Genomic DNA, 12871 nt, shown 5'->3' with positions numbered 1-12871 from the left:
CGGAATTTGTTTCACATGTTTCTTCGCTCTAATGTCATTACAGCGCAGTTAGAACGAAGAATAACGTGAACTCGTTGCGACAGTCGTTTAGAAGTTGGAAGAAATTGGCGAGAAATATGCTTCTTGTATAGTGGAATCAACGACTGCCCTATTTCGCAGATTCATCACACTGAGATATACGGGAGAAACAAGCATGACAAGCTTGTTCAGTCATCTTAGTTTAAATTTTCCCTGGTTTTATCTAAAAAAATTTTAGGGACTGTAAGAAAACCATCTCCATCCTCATTCATATTCGGCAGTGATGACCTTGGCGTTAACAGAATATTAATAATTTACTGCTCCATCCTTCCTTATTTCCGATACACGTCGATCGGAACGAAGAAATCGGCATGGTGGGGAGTAATATACCTTTTCATTCCCTACACTTGTGTGCCGTATGGTGTGACGGCAGGAACACGCAAAACAAATATGAAAAAAAATTCGCTGGTTTTCGCATAAAACTGAAGGTACGAGGGCAGTTCAATAAGTAATGCAACACTTTTTTTTCTGAAACAGGGATTGTTTTATTCAGCACTGAAATACACCAGGTTATTCCCCAATCTTTTAGCTACACAACTCTGTTTTTCACCGTAATCTCCATTCAATGCTACGGCCTTACGCCACCTTGAAATGAGGGCCTGTATGCCTGCACGGTACCATTCCACTGGTCGATGTCGGAGCCAACGTCGTACTGCATCAATAACTTCTTCATCATCCGCGTAGTGCCTCCCACGGATTGCGTCCTTCATTGGGCCAAACATATGGAAATCCGACGGTGCGAGATCGGGGCTGTAGGGTGCATGAGGAAGAACAGTCCACTGAAGTTTTGTGAGCTCCTCTCGGGTGCGAATACTTGTGTGAAGTCTTGCGTTGTCATGAAGAAGGAGAAGTTCGTTCAGATTTTTGTGCCTACGAACACGCTGAAGTCGTTTCTTTAATTTCTGAAGAGTAGCACAATACACTTCAGAGTTGATCGTTTGACCATGGGGAAGGACATCGAACAGAATAACCCCTTCAGCGTCCCAGAAGACTGTAACCATGACTTTACCGGCTGAGGGTATGGCTTTAAACTTTTTCTTGGTAGGGGAGTGGGTGTGGCGCCACTCCATTGATTGCTGTTTTGTTTCAGGTTCGAAGTGATGAACCCATGTTTCATCGCCTGTAACAATCTTTGACAAGAAATCGTCACCCTCAGACACATGACGAGCAAGCAATTCCGCACAGATGGTTCTCCTTTGCTCTTTATGGTGTTCGGTTAGACAACGAGGGACCCAGCGGGAACAAACCTTTGAATATCCCAACTGGTGAACAATTGTGACAGCACTACCAACAGAGATGTCAAGTTGAGCACTGAGTTGTTTGATGGTGATCCGTCGATCATCTCGAACGAGTGTGTTCGCACGCTCCGCCATTGCAGGAGTCACAGCTGTGCACGGCCGGCCCGGACGCGGGAGATCAGACAGTCTTGCTTGACCTTGCGGCGATGATGACACACGCTTTGCCCAACGACTCATCGTGCTTTTGTCCACTGCCATATCACCGTAGACATTCTGCAAGCGCCTATGAATATCTGAGATGCCCTGGTTTTCCGCCAAAAGAAACTCGATCACTGCCCGTTGTTTGCAACGCACATCCGTTACAGACGCCATTTTAACAGCTCCGTACAGCGCTGCCACCTGTCGGAAGTCAATGAAACTATACGAGACGAAGCGGGAATGTTTGAAAATATTCCACAAGAAATTTCCGGTTTTTTCAACCAAAATTGGCCGAGAAAAAAAATGTGTTGCATTACTTATTGAACTGCCCTCGTAAACGTCAAGCATGAGTGAAGTTGCTAGGACTTAAAAAGCTCTCATTTGTAAGCAAGCACCATATTCAGAGACTGGAAGTGGATAAATAAATGAAATAAACTTTACTGGGTCATTTCTCCTCATTTCGTTTGTTTTTATTTGTAGTCATCAGTGTCACTTGATTCGCATTTTCATTTCAGATGTCGCTTTCTACTTAGTGGATATGAAAGCTGGTTCTGACTTTTCTTGTCTGATGGATCTGAAAAGGATTGTCCCAAGCATTCCAAACATCATTCCTCCAGAGTAACTTGGCATTGGACCAAACACATGTTGCAAAGACCAATTGTTAAGTCTTACCGCATATGTAGAGGTATAATTCCAAAAACAATAACAAAGGAAATATAAGTAGTTACTGTAGATTTAATTGTTGCTTGAAACACAATTTGGAAGAAGGGCCTTCTGTAAAAGCTGAGTAAGGGAATTCCATGTCACACAATATTGAACGAATCAGCAGTATGCTGTCAAACAGATACTTTCGTGCTATGCAATGCATCTATGTAAGTGAAAAGACATAGATGAATAATGGACTACCGCAGGGGGTCTGTTCTTCACATTTGCCTAACAGTGCCGTAAGAAAGTTTGGCTATGCTGTTTACTTAGCATTAGCTGTCGAAAAACTGTGAAATCACCGAGACCGTTGTATTATAACATTTTTCCACTGTGAATGAGTTCTTGACAGAATGAATGCTTGTACCAAATCTTAACAACGGCTAAGTTAGTTGCTTTCACCTGACAACAGAGATCCAAATGATCAACTGAAAATCCTTTTGAGTAACACAGAGGAAAAACACTGAATGCACCCTAAATATCTGGGAGAAGGTTTAGGAAGAATTTTATCTGTCAAACAGCTTACTGAAAATATTGGGTTCAAGATGACAGCTAACAATATTATCCAGAAGTTTACGGGCACTGGGGAGCTTCGGCAGTCCGGACGAACTCCAGCTCTAGGCATGATACAGCCTGCAGCCGGATATTGTGCACCAGTCTGGTTGAATAGCTATTCCCCAAAGCGATAGACGCCCAGTTGCACACGGCAGTGAGGATTTCTACTGGGTGCATCAATTCTACTCCACTATATTAGTTTCCAAGTGTCAGCCATATAGCTGCATCCTCTCAGCGCCGACAGGAAGTATTGATCAAGGAGTAAAGAAAATCATGAATCCTGAGTTGGCCATCTACCATGACATGATAGGAAGATCTTTAAACCCACCTTGGCCTCTTTCTCAGCAACGTGTTGGTCAGAGCTTCAATTTCAATGACAAAAGACTGGAAGTGTGGAATGAAAACACTCTCTATTATATACCCCGTAAGGAATGACGTAGTTTTCAGTTCCCTCTTCAGGAAAGGAAAGTTTAAGCAGAACAAGCACGGGACACGATATTTGCAAAAAAAAATCTATACGCGTGGGCAAAATTGAAAACATCATACTGCAAATGTGAAGTTCCAAACCAATATATTCGTCGATCTGTCGAAGAAAGCAAACAGAGAGCATACATATCCTGGTGATCCGATGGAGTTTTTAGTTCCAACACCCGTAAGCCTTGAGTGAATAGCTGCAATTAATCTTACCATACGAAGTTTAGACTATATTTTATATGTTACTTCTTTTCATGTGCTCTAGTTTGTTAATACAGCACCTAACATCTTCTAGAATCATTTGTAGCAACGAACACTATCAGCTGTTATATTATTTTTATTTAGTTGCTACTGGTTTCGGTGACCCAATCCAACATCTTCAAGCCTCTCTACGGCACAAGATGATCACGTTTTCAACTGGAATCACCACCATATCTCTCGTAAAAGAAGCAGAAACCATCGGCGTCCATGGAACGCCTCGTGTGTGGTGCGTCATGTTTGCTGCACATCAACGCCAAAGTTAGTTGATGGTTTCTCCCAATGCTTTCTGCTCCTTTTACTAGAAATATGGTGATGATTCCCCTAAAAGAAGCGATCACCCTGTTCCATAGAGTGACCTGCAGATGATAAATTGTACCACCGAAACCGGATGCAACTAAATAAAACTAATTCACACAATTCACACAGCTGATGATGTTTTGTTGCTACACATAAATATGACAACTGCTGTGTTATGTCTTTTCTAGACTAGGTCTGCCTCTACTAGTTTCTCCACTACTGTCCCTTAGGTGTCAGGTTAACTATTCCTTGATACCATAGCAGATTTTCCACTAATCTATTTCCTTTTCTGGTGACAGGCTTCGATAGTCGTCTTTCTTCAATTTTTCCTTTTCCTACCTATTCATTTCGTACCTTGTGTATCCCCTTTTTTCCTTACATCGCAAAAATTTGGATGATTTCAGTTTCTTTGTTTTCTGATAGCCGATCATTCACATTTCGCTTCCATACATCACTGGGATCCAGGTATACACTTTCGGGGACTCCTTACTCGTTTACCAATCATTATTTTAAACCAGTATCGTTTATTTATTTATAAAAGACCGCTTTCTTTACCTACACTAATCTAGTTCTGATATCTTTCTTATTCTGAAATTCATGTATAACCTTGCTTCCTATATAGGGGAATTTCCTCTGCTTTGTCGTTCCCCATTTTTATATTAAAGCAGTCTGTTATCTCCTCTGTACGACTCTTCTACGCCTGCGAGTTTGATTTGTTTATCGTTAAGTCAAATGCTATGCTAAATATGTTGTTTCTTTCTCTCCACAATTTTTCTAACTCATCCTTACGTTTAGCCAGAAGGGCTCTCGTCTAAGAACCTGGAACTTTCATTCCTTTCCGACATTTTTTCAGATCCTTCATTATTTCGCTGATGCACAAGTTAAGCTAGGATGGTGATCAATTGTTGCTCTTGCTTGCAATCTTTTTTCATTACCTACCACTCTTATTACGCCCACTTTCCTCAGATGGATTAACTTTAACGCAGTTGCATTCAGTGCTATATTAGGCGTCACAAGATCGACAAGAATCATTCTACTGACTCCCAGTCGATGCCTTTAGTCACCTTCGTCACTTCTACAATCATTTTGAGGTTACAGTTTCGTGTGAAATTCGCAGTTCCTATTACCGGTCTATTTGCATGCCTCACTTTTCATGACGCTGCATTCTCATCTATGACTTTGAGTGAACATTCTCATTTGACAACTCGATCCGAATTTCCTAGATTTCGAAGCTAACACTGATTCTTTAACTGTGTTACTTACAATTTGGTATTGCCAGATAAGTGCCAGACTAGTAGTGCCAGCAGTAGTAGCAGTTTCACTCATCTGCATATCATTTTTAACCAGGCTGCTGGACATGACATTGTATTACAGTTGAAGAACAACAAAATTAGCATTGTTTATGTATGCAGGTATTAACATACTTAGACGTCAAGATGGACAAGGATAGGAAAGGAAGTCAGCTTTAATGTAGGAACCATTATCTATATAAATCAGGAAAGCCTAAATCGTTATAGTTGTATGAAGATTGCAACCTCCAAATCTCACTTACGACACTAGCCTTTTTAAAAGTGTTACCTAATTCTCTTTATCCCGATTGTACAATACTGTTTTTCAAAGAGGTTATTAAATGATGTAAAGGGATAGTGCTAGACTATTCAATCACTTTTCATGCCCACTCACTTCACACAGTACACACACTATACGCACATTATTTCATAATTTAATACTTCACACACTATTAAGCCGACGTCAGAACCATAGGGACGATGCTTGGTTTCGATTTTCTGTGCCGCAATTTTCCGTTTGACAGTCTGAAAACCTGAGTGACGTTCTCCATAGAACGAGTGAGGAACTGAGAGGGTTTTTTTTGTCCGTTTCTTTTAAAATATTTTATATCACAAATTCTTATGCTAGTATCTCTGGAACAGGATCAGTTATAGCACTTGTGTAGTGTAAAACACTACTAACAGTTATTGATGTATGCTGAGAGGCAGAGCGTCGACGTACATAACCAATAGGACTGGACCTAGGAATAAGCCTAGTGGGGACCTCCTTCGCCACTTATCCCCAGACACTAATATTAATGAATTGAATATATGACATACCATTCGTCATGTACGATGCAATGAGAGTTGTGTATCCAGATGCTTTTTTCCTTCTGGATTCGTTTTCCTGTTCTTATAGAATGATATGGACTTACACTATGTGATCAAAAGTACCCAGACACCCCCAAAAACACACGTTTTTCATATTAGGCTCATTGTGCTGTCACCTAATGCCAGGTACTCCATATCAGCGACCTCAGTAGCCATTAGGCATCGTGAGGGCAGAATGGGGCGCTCTGCGGAACTCACGGACTTCGAACATGGACAAGTGATTGGGTGTCACTTGTGTCATACATCTGTACGTGAGATTTCCGCACTCCTAAACATCCCGAAGTCCACTGTTTCCGATGAGATAGTAAAGTGGAAACTTGAAGGGACACGTACGGCACAAAAGCGTGCAGGCTGACCTCGTCTGTAGATTGGCTCAAATGGCTCTAAGCACTATGGGACTTAACATATGAGGTCATCAGTCCCATAGATTTAGAACTACACAAACCTGACTAACCTAAGGACTTCACACACATCCATGCCTGAGGCAGGATTCGAACCTGCGACCGTAGCAGCAGCGCGGTTTCGGACTGAAGCGCCCAGAACCGCTCGGCCACAGCTGCCTGCCGTCTGTTGACTGATAGAGACCGCCGACAGTTGAAGAGGGTCGTAATGTGTAATAGACAGACATCTATCCAGACCATCACACAGGAATTGCAAATTGCATCAGGATTTTACCGCAAGTACTATTACAGTTAGGCGGGAGGTGAGGAAACTTAGATTTCACGGTCGAGTGACTACTCATAAACTACAACTCATGCCTGTAAATGCCAAATGACACCTCGCTTTGTGTAAGGAGCGTAAACATTGGACGATTGAACAATTGAAAAACGTTGTATGGAGTGACGGATCACGGTACACAATGTGGTGATCCGATGGCGGGGTGTTGGTATGGCGAATGCCCGGTGAAAGTCACCTGCCAGCGTGTGTAGTGCCAGCAGTAAAATTCGGAGGCGGTAGTGTTATGGTGTGGTCCTGTTTTTCATGGAGGGGGCTTGCACCCATTTTTTTAAGCACTCTCTTGCTTCCCACCGTTGAAGACCAATTTCGGAATGACGATTGCATCTTTCAACACGATGGATCACCTGTTCATACTGCACAGCCTGTGGTGGAGTGGTTACAAGACAATAACATGTCTGTAATGGACTGGCCTGCACAAAATCCTGACCTGAATCCTACAGAACATCTTTGGGATATTTTGGAACGCCGACTTCGTGCCATGCCTCCCCGACCGACATCGATACCTCTCCTCAGTGAAGCACTCCGTGAAGTATGGGCTGCCATTCCCCAAGAAACCTTCCAGCACCTGATTGAAAGCGCGAGAGTAGAAGGTGTCATCAAGGTTAAGGGTGAGCCAACAGCATATTGAAATCCACCATTACCGATGGAGGGCGCCACGAGCTTGTAAGTCATTTTCAGCCAGGTGTCTGGATACTTTTGATAACATAGTATACCAACAAACTATCTCATTTTAGCCAAGGTTTGTTCTGTAAGTGGCTGTAGGTGTCATCATAAGATGGTCTGGCAGGCCTTCCTCTCAACACACGGCGGAACCAGCGCTCTGTGGAGCCTGACTGCCACAAAGTAACCCACAGCACCAGCAGTGTTTCACTTGGAAACCCAGCGGAGGTGATCGCAGCCATCGGCGGTGACCCCGGTAACTGTGGCGGCTACCCGGACCATAATGAGCAACAAATTGCCGCCCCCGGCCGGCTCGTTACCGGGGGCTGGGCGGCGCGGCTTATCGCCCTCCGTGGCTCACGCGCCGGGACTCGCCGACCGCGCCGCCGCCCCCCGCCCAACGCCCACCGCGCTATCCGCCGGTCATCGCCGCTAACCCCGCCGCCAGCGCGGAAGTACCGACTACCCACCGCTGATCTCCAGGGACGTTCACTCCGTGGCTCAGGCGCTCGTCGCCGCCAAGTGACGCGCAGGCGTCGTCCACGTGCCTCTCTCCTTATCCCTCCCTGAGCGGCGAGCCCGTCCTCCTTTCAGGCCAGCATTCATACTTTCTCCAGAACTGGCATACTCTTTCTATTTTCGAAGAAGAGAGTCATTTCCCTTATACACGTCCACGTATAGATTTTCATAGCTGAGGATAACTATAACGATTTAGAAGCATATTTCACTAGGGGAAAGACAGATACCTCCTACGGGAAGATTAAAGAGGCTTTTAGAAAAAAAAGAAAAACAGAAGCACATGAAAAACCAGTCCTAAGCAAAGAAGAGAAAGCAGAAAGATGGGAGTATAAAGAGGGTCTATGTAAGTGAGATGAACTCGAAGACAATATTGTAGAAATGGAAGAGGACGTAGATGAAGATATGAGGGATATGACAGAGCGGTGATAGGCCTAAGCCGAAACGAGGCTCCGGGAGTAGACGAAATTCCGTCAGAACTGCTGACAGCCGTGGGAGAGGCAGCATAACAAAACTCTTCCATCTGGTGTGCAAGACACATCTGACAAGCGAAATACCCTCAAACTTCAAGAAGAATACAGTAATTTCAATACCAAGGAAAGCTGGTGCTGGCACGTTTTAAGATTATATGTCATGGATGCAAAATACTAACACAAATTCTTTACAGAACAATGGAAAAACTGGTAAACCTGACTTTGGGGATTGTGAGTTTCGATTCCAAAGGAATGTAGGAACATGCGAGGCATTACTGACCTACGACTTACCTTAGAAGATAGGTTAAGGGAAGGCAAACCTACGTTCATAGCATTTGTACAGAGAAAGTTTTTGACAATGTTGAGTTGAATGCTCTCTTTCAAATTCTGAAGAGATCAGGGGTAAAATAAAGGGAGTGAAAGCCTGTTTACAATTTGTATAGTAACCAGACGGCGGTTACAAGATTCGAGGGGCACGAAAGGGAAGTACAGTGGCGTTAAGTTCCTGGTTCTGGTATGGGTCGCCATTTTTGACGCTCATGAGAAGTAAAGTGTTCGCACATGCGTGCCGGGTGTGATAGTTGCTGCCTGCTGCCACAGACGAGGACACGAGTGTATACGATTGGTCACAGGAAGCGGTTAGAGAAGTACAGAAGGATGTTTGAATAGTTGGCCGCTGTTCCGTATACTGCCCATGTGTAATAGAGAATCACACAAAGGTGGTTGCATATTGTGGTCCTCTTATTGTAAGAGTAAGCCGATGTTAATGGGACTGTCTGTCTGCTTGCTGTTGCTCGTCGACAGGTCGGCTACATCCAGTTTCTTTACGTAACGGTCCTTTTCTTAAATTAAAAGGCGAAGTGTTCGCCGTTACTAATTTCAACTTGCAGAATCTCTCACTGGTGCACTGAATAAAGAGAAATATAAGAATAGGACCCTTTAACTGTAAGTTTCTATATGATTTTATAACACAGGGACAAATAAGAGTAGAGAGAGAGACCTATTTTTACGTTATAGAACATTAAATATGTTAATTTACGTAGTTCATTTACTTAAGTTCAGTTTAAATGGATGTAACAGTTAGTTGTTGCTTTTTGTGGTCTGTATGGGTGATGCCTGAAAATCATTAATAAATTAAAAAAACTGCGTTTTCTTTAATTAACCGTCTTGTGTCCTTAGAAGGCAAAGTGTTTGTCGTTAGAAAATTTATCTGTGCGCTATTTCTCATCCGTGTGCTGCATTCTATGGGTCTTCTTTCTTTTTCTTTTAAGATAAAGAGTTTCTTTTAATGTGTATTTAGTAGTGGCTAGCTCTTTCTCAGAGCTTAAAACACTGATCTTTCTTATGCGTCCTGTTTTGTAGCACGGCTGGCTGTACGTACGGTGAACGGGTGAACGCCAAATGGAAGCGTAAGGTGGGGGCCACGTGGGTCCTAGTTATGCATGCCTTTTGGTGGACCGCTATATGTCTGGTATTATTTATATGGTTTCTCAGTATTTTTATTACTGCATTAAAAGTTTCCTTGCTTACCAGATATTGATTGATTGGGTACCGATGCCGTTTGCATTGGTATTTTATAATGGTTTGTGATTTTTTTAAAGTTTTTTAAAATTTTTAAATTTTTTTGAAATTTTTCTATCATTGTATTTGTTTAATTTTTGTGCTTACATTGTATTTGTATAATTTTTTAAAACTTTCCTTAATTGGGCCTTGCAAATACATTTTGATTATGTACTTGATTTAAAATGATAGACTGCTTCAGAAATTGACGCTGAATTGAAAAACTGAATGATTTTTGCTCATTAATACAAGATATACATTGTTTGATGGTGTCTTTTCTCCTGTGTACTATTAAGTGTGTGTAGGCTGCATGTTGTGCGAAATAACGATTGTAACCTTTTTTTTTTTTTTGCTTTAGTGTGCTCAGTAGCCACTACTCCGGATCCACATGTCCTGTTATCACATTTCATCACATTTCAGAAGGGATCTGTGGAGGGTAAGAGAAGGCTTGAATACAGCAAGGAAGTTGGGAAAAGTGTAGATTGCAGCAAATATAGACAGATGAGATGCACAGGATAGATTATTGTACAAACTTACAGCAAACAACTCTTCTCACAGAAGGCTACGATAACAACAACAGCACTTTTTACTTTTTTTATATTATCGTCACAGAATCAAACAAAAACTGATTCAATCCCCTGTTCCGACTAAGGTTTTCAAGAGGGTTCCCTTGATAGTAAGGCAAACGCCGGAACTAGTGATTCCCTCCTAAACATCTCTGTGCTACTTCTATCCCGCTTTGATTTGGCTGAAAGTACCCAGCTCCACAATGGGCCTAATCGCAAACCGTCCACTCTATGCTTCGTGGCGGAGAGTGGAATATAGGGGAAAAAAATTTTGGTGGACTAATTTTTATTCCCATTTACCCTTACAAGTATAGGTTTTCCGTGGTTGTCTTGTATTCCCCAACGCAGTTGCCAGTATCACGATTTTCTGTTTCGTCCATCCCAAATCCGAGGCCGTATTCCAGCCCTTATGTCTCTACTGTCAACCATTTGTTAAGCCCTAATGTTCCTTTCACCCTACTCTTGAGGAAAAAAGAACAGCCTCATTGTTATGTCATCACGCTTGGATCCAGTGTTCGTCACAGGGCCCAATACGCTTCCAGCTTGACTTTCTTCGGGGATCCCTGAGATGACATTTCAAGTTCTAGGCAATGGGTGGCGATAAAGACAGAAGTGAAAGTAATCTTTCATCGCGGAGGCATCTCGATGTGGAGCTATTATGCTCTGGACGGTTCACTGCTCGTATGTGCTTTCTGAAATCGACAATTTCAGCTCGTTAAGAAACAGTTAATCAACACAGCGTAAGAGGTGGAACCAAGCATCAATGTGATGTGTGGACAAACCTTTCTAGTCCAAAGTACTGCATCTCACACCGAATAGACGATTTGACACACTATGAAAGAAAATGATGATGAAAGCGATGGATGATAGTAGTTTTCTCAGAGTAAAGTCCCTTCAGCACCCAATAATCACTGAAGCTGTACGGACTCGCTGGAGCTCTCTTTCCTTTATTGACAGACTTCATGTTCTGCATCAGTATAAAATAGGAAGCAGTTGAGAGGAATGTGGTTGGTGACGTCACTCTATTTGCAAAATCTTGTATAGTAGTTCTGGATATGTTAATGCACCTATCGTGGGAAAGAGCTTAAAAGTTGAACACGATCTCATTGGACAACTGCTTCGCTAAATGATGATAGAAAGCTGTTATCCTAATATTCATTAGACAGTCGTGTAATAACTGAGTCAAGCTAAGTCTTATTCGCAGTGAACAGTGATGATCTTAATGCAATGTTCTAGGAACAGCCCAGGAATTGGGGTTTCCTGGTTTTAGTGACTACAGATACTCAAGGAACGAGCGTAGGAGAGCAGATACAGAAACCCTGCGTCGCCATTTTAGGACAAGTCCTAATGAACGAGGTTTGCCGATGCCTTCCTCTGAACTGTTATGAAGTCTTAGATGTGTGTGGACGACTGTGACGAGTACTTGTACAGTATAGTGTTAGATTAAAGTTGGTATGGACGACCAGAAGGGGGAGGGTGAAATCTGTTGCCGGCAAATAGCCTACTCTTTTTGAATAGCACCGAGGGAGCCGCCAAGGTCAACATCCCCAACAGACACATGGATCGGCGTCAAACATTATCACATGCCTTCTCTATCTGAGACACTACTGTGAGGATTGTGATTCAGTCCGGGACATTGGAGCAAAGACTGATGATCAGAAACCTTCCCAACTCTTGCCGGCCAAATTCTGCTAAATTTTCCGCCACCATAATTCGCAACAGCTTACCTCCAAGTCGAATGCTGCTGCACGGACGTGTTTTAGAGACCTCTGCTGCGGAGTGTGAAAATCGGATGGAGCCAAGTCGGGCTGTGTCATGGATAATCAAAAACTTCCTATCGACAACGCTGCAAGAGCGTCTTTGTTCCCGCTGCAGTGTTCGGCACAACATTGCCATGAAGAAACACGACGTCTGACATCGTTCATCTTCACTTATTCTGAATTGTCCTTCGGAGACGATTTCCCGAATGTCCAAGTCCACTCAGCTCATCGATTGATAGTCGCTTCCTTCCCTGACCGTCAGCATCATGAACTTCTTTGCGTCCTGCTTTAAAATTCTTACACGACTTCCCCACTTTTCTGTCATGCATAGCAGTTACGTTACGTGTGCTGCATGAAATCAGGTGGAACCCCTCAGCATGCAGAAACTGAATGAAAGCAAACACTTAACACTCCGCAAGTGACTAGTTTTCTAGTCATTTTCACACGTTCATTTGCGCTGATAACTGAAAAGTGTGACGCGACGTAGTCCACGGCCGTATTGGAGATGCTGCACAAGTCATCTGCACAAAGTGTCATCGGACTTTCGTCGTGGTTTTAATTCCACGACGATATTCCATTACCCACCTCATGTCTGCCGTAAAATATAAAAGTCGTCAACGAAAGATTTCTAACAAA

The sequence above is a fragment of the Schistocerca piceifrons genome, chromosome 2 (assembly GCF_021461385.2).
Source record: "Schistocerca piceifrons isolate TAMUIC-IGC-003096 chromosome 2, iqSchPice1.1, whole genome shotgun sequence".
Lineage (NCBI taxonomy): Eukaryota > Metazoa > Arthropoda > Insecta > Orthoptera > Acrididae > Schistocerca > Schistocerca piceifrons.
Note: the sequence above shows the minus strand (reverse complement) of the source record.